Source organism: Mustela lutreola, chromosome 8 (genome assembly GCF_030435805.1).
Source record: "Mustela lutreola isolate mMusLut2 chromosome 8, mMusLut2.pri, whole genome shotgun sequence".
Taxonomy (NCBI): domain Eukaryota; kingdom Metazoa; phylum Chordata; class Mammalia; order Carnivora; family Mustelidae; genus Mustela; species Mustela lutreola.
The window spans coordinates 67,637,602-67,643,097 of NC_081297.1; the positions used below are offsets into that span (position 1 = coordinate 67,637,602).

At 39.7% G+C, this 5,496-nt stretch overlaps 1 long non-coding RNA gene across 1 annotated transcript; it reads left to right on the top strand.

The window, feature by feature from the left end:
* Positions 1-878: 878 nt before the first annotated feature.
* Positions 879-4,762, top strand: LOC131837948 (uncharacterized). Its single transcript, XR_009356383.1, has 2 exons — positions 879-1,121; positions 4,387-4,762. It is a non-coding gene; the product is annotated as an uncharacterized LOC131837948 (long non-coding RNA).
* Positions 4,763-5,496: the final 734 nt, after the last annotated feature.

The window sequence follows — 5,496 nt, forward strand, 5'->3', positions numbered from 1 at the left end:
AGCAGAAAGCATGATATTCAGAGTGTTGCAAAAATCCCCTGTCCCACCCATGCTTATAGCCACCCAAAGCTCTTTGGCCCTCGGGGCATCTGGGTGGCTGAGTCGGTTAAGCATCTGCCTTCGGCTCAGGTCACGATTCCAGGGTGCTGGGGTCAGACTCCCTGCTCCCTCTCCCTCTGCTGTCTCTCTCTCTATCTCTCTCTCACTTGTTCTTGCTCTTTATCTCAAATAAATAGATAAATAAAATCTTTAAGAAAACCACTAAAACTATTTGGCTCAAAAAAAAAAAAAAAAAAGGATTAGGAATAAGAATGGGTTTGCTTATGATTGAGGCTTAATTAAGAGCCAAAGAGCTGAGGTCACTGGGAAATCAGGGCAGTGCCTGGCACATAGTAGGCAATTAGCACATTTTTGGTAAATTACCCGACAGGCGAACTTGACTTCAAATCATATGTTCTTCCTACCTCGTGCTCTGGCAGTGCTATTGTGAGGCTCAAATGAGAAACATTTGAAAGTTTTGCACATGGCCCTGCTAGTTACTCCTCGTATTTTTGCCACACTGCAGTAGTTCTGGGAGGTGTCCCATGTCCCATGTGACCCGAGGGCATAATTGCCGACAGAACCACAAGAGGTTGCTCCACTCCATTACTCTGAAAAACCTCTTGGTGGATACATACTAGATGGGAAAGAAGGACTCCTGCTGAATTTCTCAATCCATCCAAAGCTCATTTAAAGGTTTTGTTCTTGGTACTCTGTAAGAGTCTCCAGATTTAACCTTGTCTTCACTTTTGTAAGGTGGCTGAGAAAGTAGGAAAGGAAGAGGTCAGATTTGGGTAGCATCGGCGTCTCCCCAATCTTCCTGCCCTCCTCTCTCTCCCCCTCCCCAGGTACAGATGGGGCTGCAGAAAATGTTCATTTCTTCCTCGCCTTACACGAAATCAGGTTTTGAGAAAGCAATCAGTGGATCAACAGTCTATCACAGTAGAATTATTGATTTGTGCCTTTGTTTCTCTTAATATTTTAGGGCATTTAATATCTCCTGTGACATGAGTTCATGAAAATGACCGAAACAGATTTGGCAGTTCCTTTTACCAAGCCCTGTTCTTATTGTTTTCTGGGAGGTAGGTATGACAGTTATCTCCATTCTACCCATGAGGAAACTGACCCACGAAGAGGTTAGGTAATTTACTCAAAGCTGTCCAGCTAGGAAGTGGCAAAGCTAAGTTAGGAAGCCTCATCCTTTGGCTTAAAGATGTGTGCTCTTACCCACTGACCTCCACTACTCTTCAGAAATGAAGGCATTTTTCCAAATCTCACAATTACAGCTAGATTACTTTGGAGTCTTACACTTGACTCTGTACTTGGATTCATGTTGAAGGCATGGATTACTTCCAAAACACCAAATGGGTTCCAAGTAATTATCATTGTGTAAGTAGCAAAGTCTGATGTGCAATGTAGACACTCAAACAACATGGGTGCCATGACTGCAACTGATGGAGGCCTGGCTTTCCACAAAGCTGAAATTGTGCGGCCAAAGTTTCTTTCAGGGGAATCATGGCAGCTTTCGGAGTAGTTGATCATACACTTTAGAACTTGAAAGGGGACCTTATGGATGACTTCGCTCAACCTCTGAGAGGCTCAGTGACTTGTCCAAGGCTTTGCTAGTGGAGTTATAATTTGAATCCAAGGGTCTCAGATTCCCAGTTCCAAGCGCAGAGCTCTTTATAACAAAGTTTTCGCGGCTATACAATAAATTTCTCTTTCTTCTCAGCCCCCTTCCAGGGCCTTCTGAATTAAAGAGTTAAAAATAATTGAGACATTTCCCTTCGTGTGAACTTAACAGGTCCTCACATACTTCATTAGACTATGTGCCTTTCCTGAGTTCCTTCTGTTAGTGATCAAATAAAATATTTCAGGTATGTGTCAAAAAGTCAAAGGGTCTGAGTTTACCAACTTGCAGACTAACTAGTTTACCTGCCGTGGTCTCATGGATGTTGGTGGAAGACATCAGACTCTCACATCACGGACAAAGAATGGTTTATTTTTCATGACACCAGTCCAAGTCAGAATATTAGCATTTGTGCCCCAGTTCCTGAAGCCCTAGCCTCCAGAGAGCAACAGGAAAAAGCCTGATGATGCCTTCACATGCAGCAGGTTCTGTTACAGGAAAGGAACTTGGACTTGAATCTTTTATGATGGGCAGTCAACACACCTTGTCTTCCCACCAGGGACATTATATTTATTATACTGGACAGCAAACATATCTGTCCTTATCTCCAGTGAGAAACTCTAACTCTGTCTGTCAAGGTTGTTCTTTATACAAACATCCTTGAAAAGTTAGTTCATAAACAAAGGTAGTCAGTGTCTCTGTTTATAAGATGTGCAGAGAATCACTGAGACTACAGGCCTGAGATCCATGGAGAATTGCCTCCCAACAGCATGAATCTATAACAACTTAGCCCTCTTCAAGTCACCCAATATTATGGAAAAGTGTCTACAGTAACTGAATTACTTGATAATCAGACATCAGTTTCAGTATTATTTCCATAAAACTTTGCAGCAAGAAAGCCGCTTTTTGACCCAATCCAGATAAATAACTCAATACTAATGAGAGCATTCTGATCATTTTTTAAATTATGGGTAAACATTTTTTGCCTAAGTATCTCATTCCTTCAAAGAAAGAGAAAATTTTTCTTCCACCCATAAATGCATGAAATATTTGCTTGTTTGGGAAGTGAAATGGAGGAACCCAGGCCAGTGATAACCCCACTTCTTAGTCACAGTAAGAGCAGCATCTGTTTTCAACGACAGTCTGGAATGGGTGAGGTGTTGCCATGCGCAAATGTACAAATAACCCCCATTATGGAGCTTGTTTATGTTGGTACAATTTTCCTTTATGATAAGAGATACTATCATAAGTACTAAAAGTTTATGCATACTATGTAAATGGTTTTCTGATTAGAACTGCTGCCATTTATGCCACAGTTTTTCTCTTTCCTAGTTATGAATAATACCAGCTACCATTTGTCATTTTCCTAATATTCAGATACTTTGCATATTTTATCTCATTTGAATTTTAATTGAGGTATATGAAGGAACAGAGACACACACAGCTACGGATAGGGGAGCTGGGATCCAAGATTTATATTTCTGTTACATTACTCTGGCTTACTATTAGCGAGGCTGCCACTTGGCCTGGGATATGGATATCAATGAGACCTCGAAGCAGTGCCCTCCGCGTTGCTAAGTCCCTTGTCTTAGTTCCCTTCACTTGGGCATGTTGGCATTCTCGCCCATGCTCGCTTCCCCACAACTCAGGGATGTCATGGACTCTTAGAGGTGGAAGGGATCCCAAGAGTCCATTCTATAGCCTCCCCAATGGATGTCTATATGTTTTCTCCTTCAGTGCTTCTTTTGTTGGAAGCACTTACAATTAGAAATTTAAAAAATCTTGCCCAATTCTGTTGCTTTCTATTTTGCACACATTGTTTTAAGGCTGCTTTTCAGTCAACTTTCTCTTCCAGAATGATCTCTTCTGGATTTCAAGAAAAATATTTCCTGAGAAACATTAATAATTGAGGAGGCAATAATTTAGAAGGGCAATAATCTAGGAGGTTTATATAGTTAGAACTTTAAATATATTGTTAAATACTAGGCTGTAGTCACTTACTTCTCAAGCACTGATTAAGGCTAAATCATGCCAATAAATCACTTTAAATCATTTGCCACTGGAAGGATTTGGAGCCAACTTAATGAAATGCTTATTGGGGCTAATCCATCTTCTATCATGCATCTAACAAAGTTGTTAAAGTTCGTAGTTTCAGCGGAAACCCAATATTGAATAAAGATTGGATGAGCATTTTTAAATGCTTCATGGAGACATTGTCACTCTTATTTTCATTTACCCATTAAACTACCTTGCAGGCTTGATCGATGATTTGATAAGTGATTGTTCTTCCCCAAAGACTGCTCATAGTCTTTCTTTTTGTGGCCTTTAGCCTCTGGCCCATCTACTCTTTCAGGCAGAGTGATTTTTAAAAGAAATTCCACCTCAAATAGGCTTCATTTCCTCAGACCCAGAACGAAGTATTAATTAAAACTTTCAAAAGTCTTATTTAGGAAAACTTTTTTTTTCTTTTATGCTTCAGAATTATATCAGGCATTTTTGTTGTTGTTTTTTATTTTTTTGTATTTGAGGCCATTGTAGAGGATTGAATAGTGTCCCCTGCAAATTCACGTCCACCCAGAACCTCAAAATGTGACTTTTTTGGAAATGTGTAGATGTAATTAGTTAAGGGTCTTAAGATGAAATCATTCCAGATTTAGTCTGGGCCCTCAACCCTACAACTGTTTTTTTTTTTTTTTCTTTTTTTTTTTTTTAATAAGGAGAGGAGAAGACACAGGAAGACAGAGAGAAGGATATGTGGAGACAGAGGCAGAGATTGGAGATCCGGGTCTACAAGCAAAGAAAACACCAAGGATTGTCAGTAATCACCAGAAGCTAGTAGAGAAGCATGGAATAATTTTTCCCTCAATACCAACGTTGATGACACCTTGATTTCAGACTTCAAGCCTCCAGAACTATGAAAGAATAAATATCTATTATTTGAAACCACCAAGTTTGTAGTAGTTTGCTACAGCAGTCTTAGGAAACTGAGACAACACTGTAATGACAATGTAATACCGAAAAGGCTTGTTTGTTGTTAAGTGGTATCCTAATCAAATGAGATCCATTAAGAAAAGTAAAAAAGATTGGATGCAAGATGTTACAGATCTGGAAATAGGCTGCTGCTAGTATTGCTTTAATTTAATTTATTCTTCATGAAGAGCCTGTGAAGACAAAAGGACTGCTTGGCTTGCTCTCTGATATCCTCCCCAGCTCTGGTCACATGGTATTGAAGTTATTTGTCTTTCCCAAGGACCCTTTCCTAGTCTCAGATGAGACGCTGTGTCCTAGCAGAGGCACTGGCACGTGGTTAAGTCACAGTAAGCGATCAATATATAGGCAAACTGGGATAGCTGGTCACCCTAGCACAGTCCTTGTGTACTCCTGTTTTTCTTGCATAATTATTAATAGTGTCCTCTATTTTCAGAAGTGTCCCATTTGGACAAAAAGCTACATGGTCATGCTATCAATAGATGCTTATTACATATATGGAGCAGATGACTTTGAAGATTCTGTTGTGAAGTTAGACAAAATGGCAAAGCTAATTTTTTCCTTATCTTTACTGATTTTTATGGTAAAATTCATATTTGTGGTTAATACATCAATAGTGATCATATTAAAATGAGTCAGATCATATGTTTTCACTGCTCAAAATTCTTTCATGCCTCCCTATCTGACTCAGGCTAACAGCCAAATGATCTGACCCATTTCCTCCCTGATCCATTGCCTGGGGTCTAGTCCAATTGTCCTCCTTGTGGATACACAAACACATAAATATGTTTCTGAACCAGAGGATTTGCACTCATTGCTGATAAACATGTCAAAATTTG